The sequence below is a fragment of the Amblyomma mixtum genome, chromosome 4, assembly GCF_055824585.1.
Source record: "Amblyomma mixtum isolate Tamu chromosome 4, ASM5582458v1, whole genome shotgun sequence".
Taxonomy (NCBI): domain Eukaryota; kingdom Metazoa; phylum Arthropoda; class Arachnida; order Ixodida; family Ixodidae; genus Amblyomma; species Amblyomma mixtum.
Genome location: NC_143015.1, coordinates 42,049,208 through 42,074,754, shown reverse-complemented (window position 1 = coordinate 42,074,754; position 25,547 = coordinate 42,049,208).

Below are 25,547 nucleotides of genomic sequence, written 5' to 3'. Positions count from 1 at the left end.
GATGCCGCGGGGGAAGCACGCTCCCTAACTAAATAAGAAACGCGCAACAACACCGCGCACTGTCCACACTCAATAAGGCAGGAACCGTACGGTCACGCGGCCCCTGTCGACGGCGATGAAGCGAGTGCTCCAACGCCGAAGGAACTCTTCCTCGGGGAGCATCACTCGGTCCAGGCACGCCTTTTGGAAGAGGCGCAACCGAACCCGCTGGAGCAGGGGGAACATGGCTCGCTGCGGTCGGCTCTGTAGAGACGCGACGCCACGCTGGCGCCACACCACAAAAGCGCCCACACAAAGGAGCAGGCGCACAAAAAAGTCGCGCGGCATAGTGCGCGCGTCGAGAGTTACAAAAAACATGCGGGACAAAAGTCTCCAAAAAGTGCGCACCACGACGCACTCGAACATGGCGTGCTCGAGGGTCTCGGTCGCACCGCACTGGGGACACCGCGAAGAAGGAGCGATACCCCACGCGGCGATGCGGACTCCCGTCGGAAGGACACTCCAGCCTCGCAGCCAGCCGAAGTCGCGGACGTCTGGTGGTAACGTGTGTGACGTCAAGTCCCGCCACCGTACCCGCCTGCTCCACTGTAGCTGGTCGGGTGTAGCCTCCTGAATTGCCAGGAGCTCTCAAACGCGGGAGGCCTGCGTCTCAGAGACGTTGACCTCGGGCAGGGTGGCGGTGAGGGACTCGGCCGTCCGGCAGACATACCGGAAGAACCCCGGCTGCTGTTCGGCTGAAGGACCTGTGCAATTACCAAAAAAGAGGAGCCGCGAAGTCCCGAGAAGGTAGGCGAGGAGCCCTCTCCACGGGTAGTCGGTGGCGTTGACTAGGTCGCGGACGCCTCGAACAGCAAGGACGCTGCACATAGTGCGCAGGTTGGGCAGGCTAAACCCGCCCATGCGCGTGGGAAGACGGAGGAGCGCGCGAGCGACGGACTCCGTCTTTCCCGCCCAGAAAAAACTGCCACATAGTGTGGCCAAACGACGCATAAAAATGCGCGGCGGGAGAGCGACGCGGGCGATGTAAAAGAGCGACGCGCACACGAACGATCTTATCACGAACGCGCGCTCTGACAGCGAGAGATGGAAATTCGCTGCCACTGCCAGACGTCGCTCTGCGGTCGCTCTCAGCTCGGACCACGTTTCTCGGGCCACCTCCCCTGAGGAGAGGAACACGACACCTAACACCTTTACCCCCGATATCCACTCTACGTCGCCCAGCAGGTCTGACGAAAAGGAGCCAAAGCGCAAACCTTTGCTCTTACCCCTGTTAAGCAGGGCACCAGGCAGCTCGCTATAACTCGAGAAAAGCCGTAAACACGCTACGTAGCTGTCCTCGTCCCGCAGAAACAGGGACACGTCGTCGGCGTATGCGGAAAGCTTTTCATCTGGTCCTAACCTCAGTAGCCATGCACGCAATGTAGAATCAGGGTGTGCATAACGGCTACACAGCCACCATAGTCCTCCATAATGTGAACAATTAAATGCTATTAATGAAGGGTGTAAGGCAGGGAGATATGGCCTCACCAATGAGATTCACCGCCTGTCCACAGCACGCCTTCAGAGGCATATTTTTCGAACAGATGGTGGGATGCCTTACCTGAGATAAAGTTGACCTGGGATTGTCTGACGAAATCGCCTTTTTTTGTGAACCAGGGGATGGACTGGAGAATCAGTTGGACAGTGTAAGGAGATAGCGCCACCCAGCGTCAATTGTGTGGCAGAAGAGAAGCACGAGGAGCGCGTGCGGAGGGGTACGCCGGGACAGGTGGATGAGGATTACGTGGCAGAGAAGAGAAGAGCGCGGTGGGCGACGGACGTGGACGAGTTCTGCTGGCTCCCCGAGTTCCGGGCTTGGGCCTCAGCCGCAGACGTCCGGGCCACCAGACCCGGAAATTCGTCGTCGAGAGCCTCAACCACCAGGCCCAGGCGCCACTCTTCTCCGTCCATCCGTCAGCTGCCCCACACAAGCCGCCTCTGGCGCCTACGTGGCCTTTCCGGGATACCAGACCTGGGAACCGTGCTGGAAGCACACAGACGCTGACGCTACGGTAGCGCTGAAGGCCAACGGAGAAACGCCGGCAACAGTGCATCGACACTGGAACGCCCAGAGACTGCCTGACTGCCCGACACCCAGCCAGTCCTCCCCGCTCGATGCTCGTATGAGAGACAAGTAGTGTGACTTTCCTTTTTGACTTTCTTTTTCCTGTATTTTTCGCGAGGATTTTGTTCTGTTCCCCCGTGTGTTGTTGCGTTGCTCTCTTGTTTCCTTCCTTTTTCCAAGCCCATACTGAAATTGGTTTCCTTTCCTATAAAAGCCGCCTCTTTTATTGTTTATACCTTTGTGTTTGTGTAAAATACAACCTGCAATATCACACAGATCCTCACAAATTTGGCGTCCGCTACGGCAGGACGAGGTCGGTATTTATTTCTTTGCCTGTTGTGTTAATTTAGGAACAGTATGAGCGCGTCAGAGTTGGTTGCTTTAGGCGAGCGCATGGGCTTGTGCGGCGCGGAGTTGCGTGCGTGGGTGGTGGTGGTGGTTAAAACATTTTTAGTGCAATAAATATTTACAGAGAGGTGACTGGGGTAGGCCATATTGGCCCTTTCCCCTAACAATACTAGGTGGAGCCCCTATTCCGGGGCCCCATTGGCAAGCAACGCCGCCCGCGTCCGGTGAACCAAGGCCTTTTGGGTCTTTAGGTCCTGACAGCCGAGCAGGGCCGCCTCCCAGTCCTCTCTGGTGGGGTTGGGGTTGGGGGGGATAGATGGGTTGGATTGACACGCCCAAACCATGTGGAAGGTGTCAGCCACCTCCCCACAGAACTGGCACGTGCCATCAAAGGATTCGTTGAAATGTTTAAGTACCGCCGGGCACAGTACAGTGTCAGTAAGAATTTTTATGAGGAGGCGCTCGTCAGCGCGATCCAGTCCCTTACAAGGGGCCGGGTAGCGCCGGTGCTCCTCCTTGTAGTAATCGGTGATGTGTTTGAATGTAAGGGCCAGATTGTCTGATTGGGAGTAGGCTTCCAAGGACAGGGAGATAGCCCGGAGAGAGAGTGCGCGGGCGGCCTGATCGGCCTGTTCGTTTCCCTGGAGGCCCTGGTGACCGGGGGCCCAAATCAGGTTGCGTGGAGTTGGATCTTCGCATCGGCAGCTATATTCCAATATGCGCCAGGAAAGCGGGGGAGCCCAGCCCAACTCATAGTTCCGACAGGCCCCTCGCGAGTCGGTGATGATGTGTTTCGACTTGGGAGTAGTGAGAGCCAGAGCAATGGCAATCTCCTCCGCGTGTGTTACGCTGTGGGCTTTGAAAGTGAGCCCGTTAACTGTGTTTGTGTTGTGTACGACTGCGGCCGTGTACCCACCCCGTGGTGTGGGCCGGCAACGTCCACGTAATACACATGTTGTTGGTTACCATAGTATCGAGCCAACGCTGCCGCGCGCGCCTGGCGACGACCGCTATGGTCTTGCCTGGAAATGTTGCGGGGAAGGGGTTGCACCCGGAGGGCGCGTCTCCAGGGTTCTGACACTCTCTCCCTTTCCTCAATATGGTAGTCATGTTTGATGTGTAGCCGGTCCAAGAGGCGGCGACCGGACGTGGTCTGTGCAAGACGCGTGTATTGGTTGACTAAGTGGGCTTCTCGAAGCTCCCGGAATGTGTTTACCACGCCCAAGGCCAGAAGTCGCTGGTTGGACGTGGTGACCGGGAGGTCGAGAGCCCGCTTGGTGACTTTCCGGTGGATGATCTCCAGTTGGTCATCATCATGTTTGCGCAGGTGCAAGTAGGGGGTTGAGTAGAGGATTCTACTCGTCACGAAAGCATGGGCAAGCCGCAGTGCATCCTTGCTTCGTAATCCGCCCCGCTTGTTGGAGACCCGGCGGTCCATGCGGCCCACCTGGTCTCCCACTGTGCGAAGTTTGGCTAGGGTAGTGTCGACCCTGCGTTGATGGTGTATAAAGAGACCAAGGACGCGGATCTCCTTGGACTCCCGGATCGGTCCCGAGGGGAGACTGATGCAAGGCGGAGTTGTGTCCCGAGGGGAGGGACGTATGTGCACAAATTCTGATTTAGATGGGGAACACTGGAGTCCGCAGTAGGCCGCGTAGACGTCGACTAGGGTCGCCGCTGCTTGCAGGCAGGATTCCATGTGGCCAAGGTTACCTTGCTTGGCCCAGATTGCAACGTCATCCGCATAAAGAGCGTGATGTATCCCGGGCAAAGAAGACAATTTGGAGGGAAGATGAAGCATTGCCAAATTGAAGAGGAGGGGAGACAGGACCGCGCCTTGAGGTGTTCCCCTCGAGCCGATGGTGTATGGCCCGTGTTCCGCATCTTGTATGCGTATGTAGGCTTCACGGTCTGTAAGAAACTGTTTTATGTAGTTGAATGTTTTGTGGACACAGTTGGTGTTACTGAGGTGGTCCAGGATTGCTTCGTGTTTGACGTTGTCGAATGCGCCTTTAAGATCCAAGGCCAGGACCACCTTGTCGTTGTGGGGACATTCGACAGAATTTAAGATTTCCAATCGAGAGGGAGAGGAGTCTCTCCGTCCTAAATGCTATTCATGTATTTGAGGAGCGCGGCGTAGGCTGCGTCGGGAAGGTTGGCCAAGAGCTTGACCGTAACCTTGTCGCGCCCGGGTGCACTGCCCCGCTTCATTTTGCTTAAGGCTGCCCGGAGGTCGTGGAGTTGGAAAGGCTTGTCCAGCTCCGTGTTCTCTTCGCCTGCATACGAGTACGCCGCCTGCCGGGGGTCCTTAGTGGTGCACAGGTATCGATCCCTGAGCGTGTGCGCTAGCTGTTTTGTCGTTCCTGTAAAGTTGTGCAAGGCCCTATGTAATTGGCGTTGGGTTTCCGTGCGTGTTTGTATTGGATCGATGAGAGCGCGGAACAGGCGCCACGTGTTGCGGCCAGACATCTGGCGAGCAGCCGCGTTGCAACGGTCCACCCAGTTAGTGTCGGCTAGCTGAGTAGCATATTGCGCTGCCTGTTGTGTGAGTTCGAGGATGCGGTTCTTTAGGCGTCTGTTATGTTTCTGTTTCTTCCATCGCTTCGTGAGGCTGCGACGGGCCTCCCAAAGGTGGAGAAGGTGGTTGTCCACGTCTGTTTGTGTTTCTTTGAGCTGTATCTGCTTTTCGTGTTGTGTGAGTGTAGACGTGAGCGATCTGGACCAGGCGTCGTATCCCGACTGGAGGGGGTCTACGATAGGTAGAGAGTTGCGGAAAGTCGTCCAGTCAGGGATACGAGCTTGTTTTAGTGGGCGTTTCAGGGGACGCATGTAAATGGTTGTGTTGATTATACAGTGATCACTACCTAGAGTGTCCTCTGTATTCAGACAGTCGGCATGGCGTATGTTGCGTGTAAATGTGAGGTCTGGGCAAGTATCTCGTTGAAATGAATTGCCGACACGTGTTGGGTTGGCGGGGTCAGTGTGCAGGGTGAGTCCAAGTGTGGAAAGAAGTTCCGCAAGCTTCCTCCCACGGCTGTCCTCCCGGGGGTATCCCCATAGCCTGCTCGGGGCGTTGAAATCACCGACCATTAGGAGGGGATCCCTACCCGCCACCTGCATAGCTTGAGTGAAAATTTCATTGAACGTGACGTTCTTAAGTTTCGGTGGGCAGTAAATATTTAGAATGTGTACAGGTGGGTCAGACCGGTCTAGGGGCAGCACTGAAACCATCGTATATGGGAAAGACGGTGTTGTGGGAAGTGTGACCTCCTGCGCAGTGTATCGCTTGTGAACAAGTATACATGTCTGCGGGTTGTGTTGAAATGAAGTGTAGTTTGTGAGTTTGGTACCGGCGCCGGGTTCCTGAAGGGCAACCACGGCGACAAGGAACTCAAGGTTCTCAAGAAAGAGGCAGAGATGAGTCCGCTTCTTGTGGTTCTTGAGACTCCGGCAGTTCCACTGCGTTAGTGCAAGCGGCTGAGTTGTTCTTGCTCGCGACTTAGGGTTGGGGCCATGGTCGGAGGCGAAAGGTGGTGTCACGTTGTTAAGACTCCCCAGTCCGCTAGTGCCCGGCGCAGACGTGCAGGAGTCTTCCGAAAAGTCAAACTGATCGGGAATAGCTCTATTGAATTTTGAGGGGCGGTTAGCGTCCCTGATGGGTCCTACGCGTTTAAGGACGCGCGGATTGTCTTTTATCCAATTTTGGATAATGTGCGTTACGGCTTGTGTCATCTGTGCGATGACACTCTCCACCTGACGCGCGATGGTATCATGGATAATTTTGGGGAGGTCAGCCAATTGTGTTTCAATTGCGGTCACCCGGGTCTCCATGGCCGCGGTGCTACTCTCCACAGGAGGAGGGATCTCCCTGTCTGTTATGTTTTCTGCCTCGTCGCTCGACGCGGGCGGGGTATGGAATTGGGATTTGAGCGAGTTAAGCTCGCCAGCTAGGTTTTCGTTTTGAGCTCGCAAGAGGGCGAGCTCGCGCTTGAGTTCCTGCGTCTCGGCGGTGCTGGGGGGGGGGGGGGGGAGGAGGGAGGACGGGAAGGAGAGGAGGCGACCCTCGCCCAGCTGCCTACCTTGGGTTGGTTGCAGGCGGCGCCGCCAGATGAAGCGCTGAGAGCTGGGAACTCCGCTGCTCCGGGTGGTGGCCTTACCGTTGCTGTCTTGCCAGGGGGAGGCATCACGCCACGCCGTGGCGTCTTCTGCTTGTTTTTCTGCCGCCCTCCCCGTGTAGCGCCGGCATTAGCTCCCTTGGATGGCGTCCTGGTCCCTGGCTGCAGCAACTTAATGAATTTGGTGGTGCATTCGCGGGAGCTGGTGAGGTGCGGGCCTCCGCAGATTAAGCACACAGGATTGCAGACGTGGGGGGCCATCCCCTCAGTACCAAGCCCCACGTTTTGGCCACAAATGCCGCATCTTTCCTTGACCGGGGTGGGACAGTTGTCCACCCTGTGCCCCAGTGTGCCGCAACGGTAGCACGCTGGCACTGTTTTTTTTTTGTACTCCTTGACGGGAGTCAGTTCTGCGTTATAGTGGACGTAACGCGGAACGGTGCGTCCCTCGAAAGTCAGCACAGCTACGTTTGATTGTCCCAGCTTGCGCACATGAACTAGTTCACCACCGCGCCACTGCATATTATGTTTTAGTGACTCACTGGTTTCTAAGTTGTGAACAGATATCACACCGCGACACACATCACCGGTGAGCTTGAGGTGGCCGTGAAATGCGAGCGATCCTCTGCTGGTGTTGAGTTGAAGGTCCGTGAGCAGCTTTTTAACCACCTCTGGGTTCTGCGTGCCACAGACGATGATATTTTGTTCCCAATTTGGTGAAATGGTGATGGTGTTCATGTGCTGCCTACCGATGAGGTGCGAAATGGCAGCGCCGAGCTCACCTTGCTGGAACGCCGTCTTGAGGGAGACCGTACTGCGTGGCCGCAGCACGACCACGTAGTCGTCAGGGTTCATCCTGACCGTTGGCTTGGGAGTCCACTTCGAGACTGGTGAAGAAGTCTTCTGTGGAGGTGTAGAAGACGGAGCGCGAGCGTCTCCCGTTGTTGAATTGTTGAGAGGAGTCTTGGGCATTGCCGCTCCTCGTGCGTTCTGCCGGCGGCGGCGCCGGCTCTCAACGACTTGGAAAAGGGCAGCTTGCTGCGCCGAAATGGTGGATGTGCCGTCCTCTGGCTGGTTTACAGGGACAGATGACCACGACAGAGTCGTGGGGTCGTATCCGCGTTGTTCAGGCAGAGCCATGTTGAGAGGTTGGCCGGCAGGCGTCTCCGCAGCCAGCGGCGGAGGAGCCGGAGCCGTTAGGCTTGGCTCGACCGCTACGTGGTGATGCAGAGGGTTGCTCGAAATTGCCAAAAATTCGGCGTACCTGGGTGTGATCGGGTTCTCCAGGATCCTGCTGACTTCACGGTTGCAGTCGCACAGGTTTGATAGGCGTTACATCAGGTTGCCGCGGTTCCAGCCGAGAAATCGACGGAGCCGATGCACCACGCGTCCGATCGCTCCGCGCTCAAACGCGGCGTCCAGCGTGGGTGGAGGACGAGCTTCGTAAGGTGCGGGAAGAGAGAGCCGCTGAGCGTGAAGCTACAAAGCAGAAATTAGAGTTAGAGCGTGAAGCTACGAAGCAGAAATTAGAGTTAGAGCGTGAAGCTACGAAGCAAAAATTGGATTTAGAGGCACGGAATTTAGAGACGGAGCGTGACGCTGCGAAGGAACGTTTGGAGTTAGAGGCGCGGAACTTGCAGCTACAAATAAGGCTCATGGACGGTGGCGCAAATCCTCCGAGTGACCGTGGAGAGCGTAGCGTCTCACCGGCCAGCTCCATTACCCCGCACAGCCTCATACCACAGTTGAATGAAGCGCGGGATGACCTCGATGCCTACTTAAAGAGGTTAGAGCATGTGGCCACGGGGCACGGTTGGCCGAAAGAAAAGTGGGCAACGGCGTTGAGCTTGTGCCTTGGCGGCGAAGCACTTAGGGTCTTCGGTCGGCTCTCGCCTGAGGATTGAGTGGACTATAACAAAGCGAAGCTTGCCTTGCTTCAGAGGTTTAGGTTTACCGCGGAAGGGTACCGAGAAAAGTTTCGCCAGAGCAAGCCCCAGGATGGCGAAACGGCCTCGCAATATGCTGCCAAGTTGTTGAGTTTCTTTGACCGTTGGGTCGAGATGCGGGGAGAAGGCCGCACTTTTGAGGTGGTTCGTGAAATGCTCGTGAGCAAGCAGTTCCTGAACAACTGTCATTCCCGTTTAGCCCTCTTCTTACGTGAAAGGGAGGGCAAGACAGTTTGCAAGCTGGCGGAGGCTGCCGGTCATTTTCTCGAAGCACAGCGGCAAAATAACTTGTTGTTCTTTAAAGAGCAGGGGGAGCATACGTCAAATAAGGCCAAGGACGAGGTTTCGGGTTCACAATCCCGCCTTCGGTGTTTTCTTTGCGAGAAGACTGGGCACAAGGCGTCGGATTGTCGGGCGAGGCCGAAGCAATTGTATTGCACCTGGTGCCGCGAGGTAGGACATGATGCCCAGTCATGCAAAGCTAAGAGACCAGGAGACCGTGAGGAGTCCGCCTGTTGCATGACACCTCGATATTCCCATCCCGATAACCCTGCAGAGGTAACGCGCGTAGAGGGCCAGTTGGGGGAGATGGTCTGTCCTTCCAACCCGGTGGAAACTGCTATGCCCGTGGGGCACGCTGAGGTGTTCGGCCAGCCTGGTTCGGTATTACGGGACACGGGCAGCCCCGGCATTGTTGTGCGTGAGTCCCTTGTACCGGCAGCGGCACTTACAGGGAAAAAGGCTACATTATTCTTGGCCAGTGGGACCCGTGTAGAAGTTCCGGAAGCGGAGGTGATGATTTCTTCACCATACTTTCGGGTAAGGCCATCGCGCGGCGCTTGTCTACACCCCTGTACGACATCATAATAGGCAATGTCCCTGGCGCTAAACCTCCATTCTCGGTCGACCCGCCAGTTCTAACTGATCAGGCAGTTTCCCTTGCCATGACGAGTTCGGTCGATGATCCTTCCCTTACGGTGGCAGCAAAGGTTTCAGAGAGTAGTAAAAACCTCATTCTGAGCACACTCCACTTGTCACGGCCGGAGTTTCGCCTCAAACAGGAAGAAGACCCGACCTTAGAGGTGTGTCGCAGGAAGTTGGGGCAAATATTTTGTGGCAAGGGACAGACCGCTCACTCTTTTGATACAGATGACGTTGTTCTTTTCCGAGCATACCAAGTGTGTCCCGGCCGAGTCGTTGAGCAAGCGGTGGTACCGAAGGGCTTACGCACGCAAGTCCTTATGTTGGCGCATAAGAGTGCATTATCCGGCCATCAAGGAATACGGAAAACAATAGCTAGGGTGCTCAGTGAGTTTTATTGGCCCGGTGTGCAGGCTGACATTAAGAGTTATGTCAGATTGTGCTAATGTCAACGGTCTGTGTCGAAGGAAAGGGAGAACAAAGTAAACGACGCCGTTGTTCCATCGGTGCCGGCGGACAACGGCCGGCACAGAGTGTATAACATCGTAGGACGGGAACATTTAAAATCACGGTGCAGACCGAGATCGGTTTGGAGAAACCGGTTTCACAAAGGAAAACGGAAGTATTAGCTGAAAGAGTTCGCGGGGTGGTGAAGTGATTTGATGTGAAGAATGGAATACGGAAGAATGTAGCCCACACCTGTACTTTTTGGCATTGTTTTTGTTTGTTCATGTTTGTTTTTGAGTGTCGGCTATCTACTTTTTATGCCTTCCGTGTTTCTTCGCCCTCTATGGACGTTTTACGTTGACATTTCATATACTCCCTGTGCTGTGTGTGCGAATGTCTGTGGACGCTTCGTGCATTGACGACCATGATATTATGTGTGGCGTGTAGTGTATGCGCTGTGGTGTGGTGTTCTGTGGTGCGATCGTCGAACGCGTATAGGGTCGCTCTCCTGAAGTTGAGTTCTTTCCCTTGGAAAAAACTTCCGAAGAGGGGGCCTTCCGTAAGGAGATAGCGCCACCCAGCGTCAATTGTGTGGCACAAGAGAAGCACGAGGAGCGCGTGCGGAGGGGTACGCCGGGACATGTGGAAGAGGATTACGTGGCAGAGAAGAGAAGAGCGCGGTGGGCGACGGACGTGGATGAGTTCTGCTGGCTCCCCGAGTTCCGGGCTTGGGCCTCAGTCGCAGACGTCCGGGCCACCAGACCCAGACATTCGTCGTCGAGAGCCTCAACCACCAGGCCCAGGCGCCACTCTTCTCCGTCCATCCGTCAGCTGTTCCACACAGGCCGCCTCTGGCGCCTACGTGGCCTTTCCGGGATACCAGACCTGGGAACCGTGCTGGAAGCCCACAGACGCTGACGCTACGGTAGCGCTGAGGGCCAACGGAGAAACGCCGGCAACAGTGCATCGACATTGGAACGCCCAGAGACTGCCTGACTGCCCGACACCCAGCCAGTCCTCCCCGCTCGATGCTCGTATGAGAGACAAGTAGTGTGACTTTCCTTTTTGACTTTCTTTTTCCTGTATTTTTCGCGAGGATTTTTCTGTTCCCCCGTGTGTGTTTTTCCGTGTGTTGTTGCGTTGCTCTCTTGTTTCCTTCCTTTTTCCAAGCCCATACTGAAATTGGTTTCCTTTCCTATAAAAGCCGCCTCGTTTATTGTTTATACCTTTGTGTTTGTGTAAAATACAACCTGCAATCTCACACAGATTCTCACAGACAGACACAGAAGAACAGTGGGCCTAACATTATTGCGCAGAAAACCAAAGCAATAATTACGAGGAACTTTAGCGGCTAAAGGGGTGAAAGGCGAAAGCCTGAGTGCTGCATTCTGCTACGCGATTTTTCACTGCACAATATTGTTGGTGCATTAATTAACTGCCAATTAATGACGCTTAATCTTCGCCTTTAGGAGTCGAACGCGACAGCGTGTTGTAGCGCTGCCACGGAGTCCAAGGAAAGCCACCATCAGTTCGGCGCGATGCGTTGCCCTTTGAACGCAACGCTTTTTGAGGAAAGGAAATGGGGCTGCAATTCTCTGTCATCTCGGTGTACACCTGAGCCGCACCGTACAGGAAGGGAGGAAGTGTGAGTGAAAGAAGAAAGAGGGGCCATAATGAAGAAAATGAAAATTGTATTTGAGAAAAGGAAATGCGCATTAACTGTCTCACATATCTCAGTAGACACTAGTCGAAAATTGTATTTGAGGAAAGGAAGTTGCGCAGTAAATGTCTCACATATTTCGGTGGACACCCGTCAGAATTCGCGCTCGGTGACGTCACGACAATTTGGACCAATCTGAAACGCGGACAAAACGCCTTGCTCGACGGTAAATTGGTTTTTGAGGAAAGGAAATGTATCTGCCTCTCCTACCTCGGTGGACACCTAAACCTCGCCGTAACGGGAAGAGAGGAAGATGAGAGTGAACGAAGACACCGTATTCACCAGACGCACCTTTGTTCATTCAAACCATCGAGCTGGCATGGCGGAGTGGTAGCGTGCTCGACTCGCACTCCGGAGACCGGGGTTCGATTCCCAAGCTCGGCCAATTTCTTACTCGCTTTTATTTATTTATCTGGTCTGACTAGAAAGGTTAATTAGACTAATTGGTTAAGTAAGCAGCTAACTTAACACAGTCAAACTTTCTTGGAGCATCACTATACGATCCCTTTAATTGGTTGCATTGTTAGTAGCCAAAGTGCAGTTGGCCCGGTTTGAAATTCGCGCACTCTAACATCACGACCGTTTCGACCAATTGAAAAGCGTGACATTTCTGTCGACAGCTCCTGCTTACAACGATGAGGCTTCCGCCTTAATATTCAACAGTCTCAGAGGAAACAACAGCATAAAATGTGTAGCAATGCTGTAGAGCGGCAGATCCAACTCATGAATGACATCCTCCCTTATTTCTATGATTCCGAAATCGGGCAAACCTCCCTCTCTAACCTCCGCCCAATCTCCCTGACGTCATGCGTTGGTAAGACCCTTGAGCGAATGGCTCTCACTCGCCTCTCTGATTTTCTTGAGGCACGGGAGTTCTTCCCCCATTCTCTCATTGGCTTCCGACGCCGCGTCTGTGGACAGGACATGTTTCTGATTCTCCAGCAAACGTTCTTGTCCCCTACACCTTCTCAAATTTACGCACTTGTGACCGTCGATGTTCGCAAGGCCTTTGACGGTGTTTGCCACGATCACATCATTTCTCAACTCGCCTCTTTGGATTGTGGCTCCCGCATGTACTCCTATATCCGCTCATTCCTCTCTAAACGTGTGGCTCGCTTTCGAGTAGATACCCACTTGTCTAACCCACACCACCTCACCCGTGGCACTCATCAAGGCGCTGTTCTCTCTCCTACCCTTTTCAATCTCGCTATGGCCCCTCTCGCCTCCCCGCTAGCTGAAATTCCCGACCTGCATCATATATTTTACGCCGATGACATCACTCTCTGGTGTTCATCTGGCTCTCCCGGTCACGTACAGGACACCCTGCAACGTGGCCTAGATCTCATCGACTCCTTTCTCACCACCGCTGGCCTCTCTCCTGCTCCTGAGAAATCCGAGCTTCTCCTTCTCAACCGTTCCTCCTACCAGCGCTCACACAACCACTTCGTCTCTCTCCACCTTTCTGGCTCTCTCATTCCTGTCGTCACACAGTGCAAAGTTCTTGGCTTCCCTTTGCATGCGGCTAAGAATGTGCAATCCCTTCACCGCGCTGTCACCACCTGCCACTCTGTAACTCACCTCCTGCGGCGCGTGGTCACTCGACGCTCAGGTGTCCACGAGGCTCACGCGTGCCGAGTTGCCCACGCGCTGGCCCTCAACAAGGTCCTGTACTTTGCACCCTACGCTTCCTTCACTCAGACTCAACTTAACGCTCTTGAGACTGCCCTTGTGGGCCTCTACAAGGCAGCTCTCAACCTCCCTATCACTACCTCTACCATTCAGCTCTTTGCCACAGGCCTCTTCCATCCTCTTCGTTCTCTTCTCAGTCTCCATCGTGACTCGCAGATTGCCCGGCTTTCCCTTACCCGTCAGGGTCAGTGGTTATTGACTCAAGCGGGTATCTCGCCCATTCCAATCTCCCCGTTTACCTCTCCTATTCCCACCCCTGCCCCCAATCTTCGTATCCTTTCCCTACCGACCAACATGTCCCCCGTCCTGCACGCCGGACGTCGTCATGCGGCCGCACAGCACCATTCCCCTCTCTTTGATACCCAGGGTGTAGCTTACACGGATGCCTCCTTCGTGGCTCCTCGAGGTTCCTGCGGCTACGCCCTGTACCATCCACACCTCCCTGCTCCTGAAACCCACACCAGCGGGCCGTATCTACACCCTCCAGACGCATTGTCCCTCGAGGTCCTTGCCATTGCGCATGCCCTCCAGTCATTTTCCCTCCTTCCCTCTCTCCAAGAGTACACAGTCTATTCGGACCCACAAGCCGCTCTACACCACATACAGAAACGCACCCTGACCCCTTCTCTCCAACAGGAGGTCGAACGAGCGGTCTCCGCACTGCAGCCTTCCATCGTTTTCCTCCGCTGGGTCCCTGGGCATTCAGGGATTGACGGCAATGAGCCGGCCCATCAGCTCGCCCGCGACACACTTTTCCGGGCACCGTTGATCCTCTGGCCCAAGCCCTCGGAGGACGGTGGGAGACTCACCCTTCGCCGCACCATAAAAGAGGTCTACCTTGAGCTCCGCCTCGACAAACGCCTTTACCCTCCCCCTGATCCATCACTCACGGTGCCGGAGTCTCGCCTTCTTCGGCACATTCAGATGAATGCAGTTATCACCCCGGCCCGCCTCTTCCTCTATCGCTATCGGTCGGATCCTTCCTGTCCCAACTGCCCCTGTATCTATGCGGACCTGGCCCATTGCCTCTTTTATTGCCCGGCTGCTCAGCAGTAGGGTTCCTTCCCCACACCCTCTCTATCTATCACCACCTGGCTCGACTGGCTTGGCGCTGAAGGGGAAGAACAACAACGGCTTCTGGTCGCCCAGGCGGTCGAAATGCTCGGCCTGTAAATTATGGTCGATTAAAAGTCTTTTACTACTACTACTACTACTGTTTTTCAATTTTTTCGACAATGCCACTGGCAGCTCATTCCTTACAGGATGAGGCGAGAATTATTAATCACAGCAAGTGTGTGCTTCACAACTAAAGGCGTTCTTTATGAATTATGACGATATAAAAGAAGAGTCAGCAAAAAGTCAAGACAAAATAGCACCCCAGGACCGTGATTAAACGAACGTGTGGAATTGTAATAAGTCATAAAAGATTCGAAATCTTCTCCTGGAAGTAGGAAGATCGATATAATTATGAAACATTTTTCGTGTAAATAGACGTTTACAGGAAAAAAGAAGCTATGACTGTCTAAGGAATTTTATGATATAAGAGATATGAGAGAAAGCGTTTAGCCATAAGATTATTTTAAGCTAAGACGAAATATCTCGGCCAGGCAGAGACAGATTTGTTTCCACTATTACTGTGCAAAAGTCTCATGCACCACCTGAGTTCCAGAGAATTGCATAAAATACAAGATAACGGTGATGCGACGACCAGCACTGAGATTCACCAGGTCATCGCCTCATCAATAGTGCGATGAATTATTGACCTTAATGTAAGACATTGGCGACTGAGTGGATCTGGACGTTGTCGTTGAACATCAATCGCGCAAAAGCAGGGTGGTTGTCGAAATTTTAGTAAGCATGATACGTGCGCCCAGCACTTTTGCGCCCGGGTGCCTCATCTCGTCAATAGGGGACAAGTCTGCACTGAGCTCCCACAGCCTGACTGTCCTGTGATGTGCCGTAAGAAAGGGGAAGCTAAGTGTGTGGTGCGTTGTCATCTGAATGCCGCGTACGCTGGCCAAACCGCGCAGTACGAATGCACGCGCAAGTGTGTCCCTGGACAGAGGAGAGAAAGAAGTGCGGTATGGCACGAGGAACGGCGGGCGGACGTGCTGGGAATATGAGGTGCTAAGGAACGCAGCGAAGCAGGGGAAGTGACATTCAAAGTTGGGGCTCGAAGCTGTCTCTTGGCAGGTCCGTGCTGCCGTGGGCCTCCCTTGGTCGCCGACGCCAGACAAACTGCGTCCTTTGCTGCCGTAGCCGCTTCGAGTTCCGGGAACATAAGCAGCACCGTCGGCAGTAGCGATACTTTTCATGCCCTGCTTTAACCGAAGATTAGTAATTAGACGACGAAAATTCGCTACGGTACTCACATAATTTAAGAGAACGCTGGGCCTCTCCTAAGTTGCACCGCACTTCCAACTGCGGCGGTTCTCGCCGGAAAGCAGTCTATATAGATTCACAGTACAGGAAATGCACTTGCACATTGACCCTAGATTTGTATGATTTTTCTTCTGTGGTGATTTGAAAGTTGTTATTTACGAGGAAAAGTTCAACACGTAGATACGTTGTTTTGCTGCGGTTGGTTCTTTCTGCATTCATAATTACTTTTAGGCATATATAGAAAAGCACTGACGTATAAAAGTGACGTTTGACATACGTTGTTTGCACGCAGCTCCTTCAAGCTTCATATTTGCTCTCGTTCTCAACCCTGCGAGCCACATATGCATTATTCATGGTTTATGAAAAGCTAAAATACGAATAATCTGTGTGAAAGGTCAGTTCTCTTCTGATAGGACCAAACCTCATGTCCTTTTACTTCGGAACGAACGAAAAACTGCGTAGGACGTAAGGTGCGGGCGTGTGGTGGGTTTGTGGAAAAGCCATCCTGTGGATATATGTGCTACTAGCAACGGTTTTAAAAGGAAGTGGAAGTAATGGCAAAATCAAACAAAAATGAGAAAAAGGGTTCAAGTATACCGCCTATGAATTGCAATCCTACTCGTCCGTGTCAGCAAGAGTGCGATTCCACACTGAACCTGTACGCGTTATGATTTGCTGTTATGCAGTATAGCCCACAATATCGGCAGGTAGCACTGGCTGCTTACAGTCGACGCTGCTCTCAGCTGCTGTGGGAACCTCAGCGGACTAATCCCCCATCAAATAAAAATCTCCGTGGGGGTGACAGCCACCCGTGCATTCAGGCCTTCTTCCAAATACAATGGCTGACTCTGGGGGCTGCTCTCTGTTTAAAAATGACTGAAACCGTAACGAGCACGTCCCAGTAAAGATCCGCGATTCAGCCATTTATGATCGCCTTCCTTTATGAATGCTCCAATAGAGTGTAGAAGGCCCATGCCGGATAACGCGTACGTTGTAGTGAATGAAATAAAGGGCAACGTGCTGACAGCGATGAGTAAAACATTCTCATTAAAAAAACACTACAAAAATTCTACAGCGGAAATGGGCTCCCTGTGCTAGTAAGGGAGCTGTTTTCAGGCGCCGAGCAGTAACAACAGGACGCACGGGAAGAAAGCCTATGCAAGATGCGAGGCCATCACTCAGTTTGGCTCTCGACTGCCTCCGCATTGGCATGCCTTCCACTCCCTGTTACTTGCAGACGTCTGAAGAACAAGGCAGATTGTTGCAGGCGCCTTGGGTGTAGTGCAGTGTACATTAAGTTATGGTTGCCTTAGTCATTAAGTGAAAGCCTGACTCATAGCCTAGGCCTACCCGAAATCCTCTTCTTTCCGTTCATTGCCTTCTTGGTCTACACTTTTCACGCATGCTGAAATGAGGAGGATGAAATGTGATACCGTTCATTTGCTTCATTAATGCCATCCCTGGGGCCGAAGCGTTTGGGTGACCTTTTTCATATTCTGTGCTACGGACCTTGGGACGCAAGGTGGGCAGCAGAAAAAGCTGATTCTGCAGCCTACACTGATTTTCTAGCGATATTTGCTGCCTCGCAGCAGAGAGAGAGAAGACGAATACGCATTGACAGGGTGTTCAAACTTAGACTTTACTGATTTTTTTTTAAACATGCAAATCGCCTTACTCTAATGCCGCTTCTGCTCTATGGTAGTGCGGCCAGGTGGACAGAAATTGGGGTAATAATTGTCCGCATGAATTCAGTAATTAGCTAAAGAATATGAATTAACTTTTTATTACCTGAAATTGGCGTGCATATTTATATTGAGAACTTGGAGACATTTGCTTTTCAGGGCTATTATATATTGTATAACTTTATTAACACGCCTGTGCCCTGAGATACGCTGTCTAAAATTTCGTCCCAGTTCGTCTAATTACGCATGCTGGACCGCGGCTCTCGGCGTGAAGCATGTCCTCCGAGTGACGCAGCTGTTGCATCTTTGTTTTTGTAGAGGGACCGGTGTCCCTTTTTGATCGTGAGCACGAATGAACTTCTCTTTTTTGAGCTGTTGCATATGGCGCTCTGCCTTGAAAGAGCGTGCAGAGAGCGGCGACGCAGATGACTTTTCGTCCTCGGCAGCGTTTTCCTTCTTGGCGCGCGAAACCAAGGAATCACGAAAAGTCATCCACGTCGCCTGTCGTTCTTGCAAGGCAGAGTGCAATACGCAAAAGCTGCGTCACACGAGGGTGGTGATTCACGCCAAGAGTTGCGGTCTGGCATGCGTAATTAGATGAACTGGGACCAAACTTTTAGACACGCATATCTCAGGGCACAGGCGTGCTACTGAAATTGTACAAAATGGAATCGCCCTGAAAAGCAAATGGTTTTGGTTTGGTTTTGGGGGGTTTAACGTCCCAAAGCGACTAAGGCTATGAGAGACGCCGTAGTGAAGGGCCCCGGAAATTTCGACCACCTGGGGTTCTTTAACGTGCACTGGCATCGCACAGTACACGGGCCTCTAGAATTTCTCCTCCAAAGAAATTCTAGCCGCCGCGGCCGGGATCGAACCCGCGTCTTTTGGGTCAGCAGCCGAGCACCATAGCCACTGAGCCACCGTGGCGGCGAAAAAGCAAATGCCTCCAAATTCTCAATATAAATATGCATGCTAACTTCAGGCAATAAAAATTAAAAATGATTTTTAGCTGATTAGTGACGGACAATTATTACCCGAATTTGTATCCGCCTGGCTGCATTACTATGTAGCAAAAGCGGCATTAGCCTACGGCGTTTGGCATTTTTTTTTAAATATCAGTAAAGTGTAACTTCGAACACCCTGTGCCAGGCAACGAACTTTCCAGGAAACATGAACAAAGTTTGGGAACCGCATCAGACTCATGCTAAATCTGCCCGCCCATTGCCGTTCTTGAAAGGACCTAAAAAATCAGAACTGTTATCCACGGCTTGACAAGATCAAAATTCTAACCAGGAGCAAAGATAGATTAGCTCGGGAATTATCCGAAGCATTATTTATCAAGGCAAGCGGCGACGTGTGTGTCAGCACCCCGTCTGTTTCCCTGCATGCCAGCGAATTCAGTTGCTTCAAAATAAGGAACGAAATGCCTTCTGCTCACCTTAATGTACCTTAGCTGTCATCTCTGAGAAAAAAATAAAGCGACCTCACTTTCCTCTTGCCCCTATCCCGTTTTCTTGGCCTTTCCTTCTGTGGTCAGTCGTAGATGCGCATGCGCTCACGGTCGTCTTTTCTTATATGTTCTACAAAAAATGCGTTCAATAAACATAGTTGGAGTCAGCGCCTGTCCTTTCATGTCCTCTGTGTATTCGTCTTAAAAGTTAGCGCTGCTTAAATTTGAGGAAAAGAAAACCCTGTATAAACGTAAACGGTTTGGTCGAGCTCATAGCGTCCAGAAGCATTCGATCATGGGGCCGCGCTTCCATGCAGCATACGGCACTGCGCCGTTCAGTAACAGAACAACAGCTTTCAGGTGTCGTATTCTTTTTGGTTTAAGTGCTGAGCGGACTCTCAACACATTGCTGATGCCGGCTTCGACTTCGGCCTGAAGGACAGTGTTCGGTTCGGACGCGTCTCTTGCAGCTCCTGGTATCATTCTTTTTAGTAATCAAGTAATTGTGTGCGGCAAGAAATTTTTACGAAGGTAGGTTGCCGCAAGCTGAAAGCAAACTCTAGACAACTGAGTTTAAGCTGTGAGTGAAGGCTTTTCCGTTTAAAGAAGAGTTAACGTTCCGTACACGTTGGTGGCTATTAAGCAAAGCGATGAGTACGACCACGTCCCAGGAAAAGGCTTTCACGCTTGACCTAACGCAATTTGAGGCATCACTGGATCCGACCAAGTCGCAATGGAAGTTGTTGCTATAACTGATTCGGAAGAACAAAATAATGAATCAGCCCATCACAGAGCAGCAAACCACTGGAGCGGAGCTTTAAACCGTGCAATAGATCAAAATGGACGCCTCGAAACGGCGGAGAACCGCACTAAGACCGGGCCAAATGTCAGCCCATCCATGAACAGAAGAAAGGTCACCCACGACCAACGGACTTGGAGAAAAAGAAAACTAGCCGCGATCTTGCGTCGACGAAGCGGACTCAACCTCGAGCGTGAACATCAATTGTAGAAACTTACCGGCGCTCTTGAATCCGCCATGGGGTAGAGCGCACCGGGTAGCGTGTTCGCCAAATGCAGCCGGTACAGCCAGCGATGACAGCGCCGCCCACCGGCAGGTAGCAGCCACATTAAGGCTGGTTATAAATATTCATTCAGAACGACGGCTTGACATCGCCGCTATGGCGTAGTGGATTAGAGGCACGTGTTGCGTATGGAAGGTCGGCCGTTCGACTCCGCTCTCGGTACTGCGATTTTATTGTTTTTTTTTAATTTCATTTATTTCCATTTTTTCCCTTTTAGGTCGCAAATCGTGATGCTTAGTGGCATATAACGCCGTTTAAGAGGATTTATTATCCCTTTTACGTAAGCCGTTGTGACAATCTTCAGTCACCGTGATCAATTCACCGTGGTTTCAAGCCTTGTGGCTGTACAGGCTGCAGTTGGCGAATACGCCACCGGTACAGTATATTGGTGAGCCTCCACTTCCGCCAGAATTCAGTCGGGAACGTAAGCATAACGAGGAAATCGCTAAACGCATCGACAAATTGAATCCTGCCTGATGTACAGAAAGGAGCACTAGACGCACACCACTTGCCCGGGCATGCTCTGAGTAATCAACGTGGAAGAAGAAATGCAAAGATGGATTCTTGCTATACACCAGCAAGTTCTGGAGGTGGGGGAATTAGGCAAAACAAATACAGCGGCCATCCCGTTTACTGAAAACAAGGTACCATTCTAGGTTATCTAGCATGGAATGTACACACTACGCAACCAATATAAGAATACTAACTCGTATGCGCGTGCTGTGCCGAAGTGGGATACAAACTATACGTTTCCCCAATCCAGCAAAAATAAGTGGGCTGTATGGCCTAAAGGTGCCAGTCGAGAGCCGCGCGTGCACTTTACATGTGCGGTTTGTGCAGAGAACACAACACGAGCTTGAGAATAGGCAACGGAGAAGTCAAGAACTCGTGCATCCTGAAAAGGAAGGAAGGAGGGAAAAGAAAGGAGCAGAATCCGAGCTACAACCAGATCTAAAGACCGCGGAGGAGGCAGAGGGAAGTCAGATACCAGTGACGGCAGTGGTCCAGCCGCTGGGGTCCAGCGGCAGTGGTCCAGCCGTACGCACAGCCAGCTGCGCGCACTGTAAACATGTAGATGATCATCATTTTTGCTCAGTGCCGCCGTGGTGGCTAAGTGGTTATGGTGCTCGGCTGCTGACCCGAAAGACGCGGGTTCGATCCCGGCCGTGGCGGTTGAATTTCTTTGGAGGAGAAATTCTAGAGGCCCGTGTGCTGTGCGATGTCAGTGCACGTTAAAGAACCCCAGGTGGTCGAAATTTCCGGAGCCCTTCACTACGGCGTCCCTCATATCCTTAGTTGCTTTGGGACGTTAAACCCCAATAAACCAAACCAATATTTTCGAAACTTTGCCAGCGAAAAGCGTACAATCAGATTTCGGTTGCTCCTGACAACGTACAGAAGACGGCCATTATCACACTATTCAGCCTTTTTGAATTCACAGCGATGCCTTTCGGCCTATAAAATGCAGCGCAAGCCTTCAAGCGTTTCACTCACGTCGTTCTTTCCCGGTTTCCCGTTCGCATTCGCGCACGTATATGATGTACCCTTCGCTAGTTCCTCTCGCGCCGAACACCTCTGTCATCAGCGCCTTGTCTTCGAGCGTTTTGCCGACAACTAACTCAATCTGAACTCCGAAAAATCCAACCACTTCCAGAGAAGGGCAAGGCAGTGACGGAATTCCCCCGCCTGGGCTGACTGCATCAACTCCAGCGCTTCCTTGGCCTCCTAAATTACTGAAAGTGTTTCATTCATAGATGCGCCGCTCTTCTGCAGCCACTCGCAAGTAACTTCGGTTGGCCAGCCCAAAGGCACCGGCTCTAAGCTGGACCGAGGCTGCCAATGCTGATTTCATTGCTGTCAAGGAGCGTCTCGCTTCTGCTACTTTTCTAGTTAACTCGGCGCAGGACGCACCCAGGAGCATCACGGTCTATCTTTCCGGTTCCGCCTTTGGCAGCGTCCGTCAGCAACTTCTTAATGACGATAGGTGTCCGCTCGGTTTTTTCTCGAAGACGTTGTCATCTTGGAAGGAGCGGCAAAATGCTTTAGGCTGTAAGCTGCTCGCGGCACAGCTCGCCGTGAAACACTTCCGTTTCTTGTTGGAAGGCCGAAATTTTATGAGTATTCACGGAACGGAAACCACTCACGAAGCCTTTCTCTTCATCCAAGGCTACGTATGCATCCAAGAAAATTTGACATTTGGCCTTCCCGGCGAAATTTTCTACCGACGTACGGCGCATCAAGGGCATGCATAACAATCCCGCCGACCCCTCAGCCGTGTACCTTTCTTGCAAAATGGTTCCTTTACCCTGTAAGGCTTGGCTCGTTGTTAACAGCTGAATGAAGACCTTGAAGCACTTGGCTCCTCACGTTCACCATAATATCACCTACGCCCCTTACACTATGCCGCTCCTTGCGTCAACATTATTTGCGCGATGAACCCCGACATCGGACTCACACACCTTTATACACCTATGCGTTTACACTGCAGCATTTTCAACGATCTTTAGCGCCTTTTTCATCCTAGTACCCGTGCCTCTGGCCATACTGTTGCAGTGCGTTTTGTCTGTCCTGGCCTGAGCGTGGCGTTCGCATTTGGGCTTGGGTGTGCCCTACCTGCCCTTGCAGTGCAAGATTTATCGTCCCACTACGACCCCACTATATAGTTTCCCCCCTCTGGACCCCCGTTTTGTCGACCTGATCAGACCCTTACCATCATTGCATGGTTACCGTCATATACCCACGCGCTGTACGGAAGCCATCCCTGCACCGGACATCACTGCGGAAGCGGTTGCCTCCGCGCCCATTTCCACGTAGATTGCCCGTTTCGGCGTGTCAGCGGAGAGTATCACCGACAGAGGCCGCCAGTTCGATTCCGCGCATTTAGCAAGTTTTACTCAGCTTCTTTGCATGACCTACCTCAAAACTACAGCTTACCATCCTCAAGCCAACTGTTTGGTCAAGAGGTTACGGTGCGCATCAGCGGTCGCAAAACCGTCGTCTCCCTCGACCGCCTAAAGTCTGCCCACGTCGACAACACCACTTTTTTCCAACAACACATTTCCCTGCCCTCTTTCACCTCACTGGAAGACACGATGGGACGACTCCGTCTCCTGAGGGGGAGGCCCTGCTGTGGCGCGTTAGTGCCGCGCCCTACGACGTTAAAAAGTGCAGGAAGATACACACAGCGGCTGGAATGAACCAGCTTGCCTGCGGTGCTTATGGATACAACATCTTGTTGTACAATACAACCCCTGCCATACCGAAGCAATTCATGATGCACTACGCAGAGACATCCTTCCATACGACCTTTTAGCTTTAGTCCTTCAAAAAGAGATGCGCTGTGCGTGATCGGCACCTGATTTCTCATTTGCTAATCGCATGCGTTGGTGGCGCACCGGTGACAGTGCACCTTTAGGCCGGGAATTAACCTCGTGTTAAGCAGCTGCTCTTGCTCATCAGGTTTGATGGCAGAAAGTGTGGTCACCGAAGTCACTGAAGAGTACAGAACAGCGCTACTTGAGATACTCCTAATGACACACAACAGCTTTCAGTTGCTCCCGTCCTTACTCGTGCAGAGAAGGAACGTAACGGTCATCGCACTGCATTCTCCTCAAACACAGGGCACCGCCTTTGAAGGCATGCGTTTCTTACAACTGCAAAAATTTTCTTCAGCATTCCGTGCAAGCCTCATTTTAGTGCGTTTTGGGGTCAGCGATTTCTTTCAGAAGTAAAAGGCCATGTCATGAATGTTTTCAAACACTTGTCCCTCTTCGCTAGAAGAGGGCATGTAAGAAGGTACGTCACGCAGAATTTCCACGACTTGTCGCTCTTCGTTCCAGCAAGCGGTGGTTCTCGGCTGCAGCGCGCACTTTGCACGCACCTTTATGCGCATTCTTTCCGAGCAGCGGGACACCACTTCATGGCTGCAACTTAGACGCCAATCCATTACCTTAATACATTTTAGATTGCACCAGCACGCTAGTTCGCAATAAGCGAGCATTCGTTATAACTGTGGCCATTAAAAGTGGGCTCACCGGTACTCTAACAATTCGACTGAGGTGGACACGTGTCACTCAGTAGGCTGCTGACATAATGCGACGAAGGCTTGGGTTGCAGCGCTGGCAAACCACCAGGATGGCGGCAGAGCATCGGCTGCGTAGGGCAGTGCAAGAGGTGACGCCCCGTACATAGGTGTGCGACCGGAGCTGCTTAGACGGCCTTGTATACCTTGCAAGGAGAAGATATCATCCAGTAGTCCAACCAATACGATCACGTCCGTGATTACACGCAGCGATTCTGAACTAGCCACGTTAGCATGCACTCGTGCGTAGGTTCACATCGAATATTCAGCGCAGAACCACGCACCATCTCGGACGTGGCGTCTTTGTCGTTGCGACAATTGCTGAATCAGACTGAAGGACAGAGACGTTGATTACACAGCGTACTGTTTGCACTGTGGAAGGTTCATGCGTGAAAATGTTTATAAAGCACATTGGAGAAATTCCGTCTGTTCACAGAAGCATGCGAGAACGAAATAAAGGAAAAGCCTTCCGAGTCCTGACGAGCAGAAAAAGAAATTGCTCCTGGTATGAGGTATTAAAGGTATTCACCTTGTAATGTGGGGACTCGCACAGGTAGTGTGGACGGCCACAGTCTTTGTTCCAGCAGTGCTTCTCAGCAGGCCGGCATTCGCAAGCGCGCACCAGAGCTTGTTGGAGCTTCGTCAACATCGTCTTCTGTCTTCTTCCTCTCCTTCATCGGCGCTAGCCGCTGGGGCAGCAAACCCCAACTCTCTTTCTTACAATACCCCCGGGATGAAAAGGCGCCACCCTGGCGGCCTAAGGGCACGAGACGATGGCTGGGTCGTAGTACGGCTTCAGGCGGTCTAAGTGCACAATTTCACGGCCACGGCGGCGATGATCAGACGAAGGCGTGATGGGCTCCACGAGATAGTTAACTGGCGATGTCTGCTGCACAACGCGATAGGGGCCCTGGTATTTGCTCAGCAGTTGTGTAGACTGTCCTGGGCTGGAGGAGGGTACCCAAACCAAAACCAAGGATGGAGGAAGATAGGGCGGCGGCAGACCGGGAGAAGCCGCGCGGGAGCTTTTCTGACGGTGCTGGTCGTGTGAAGTAAAAGAACGGGCGAGTTGACGGCATTCTTCGGCATGCGCAGCGGCCTGAGAAACGGTTGTAAATTCGGACGAATCGGGGCGGTAAGGAAGTACGGTGTCCATGATTAAGGAAGGCTCGCGTCTGTACAGAAGAAAATACGGGGAAAAACCAGTAGTGGCTTGTGTTGCAGAGTTGAAGGCATATGTAATGAAAGGTAGAACGCGGTCCCAGTCTGAGTGATCGGCAGAAATGTGCTTGGCCATTATGTCGCCGAGGGTCCGGTTAAAGCGCTCGGTCATGCCGTTTGTCTGCGGATGGTACGAAGACGTCGTGCGGTGAACGATATCACACTCCCGAAGGAGGGCTTCCACGACGCCGGACAAGAAGACGCGACCCCGGTCGCTGAGCAATTCCTGAGGCGCACCGTGACGAAGAATGATGTGCTGAAGTATAAAACCGGCTATGCCAGAGGCCGTCGCAGCTGGCAGCGGGGCAGTTTCGGCATAGCACGTGAGATGACCAATGGCGACGATGATCCAGTGGTGC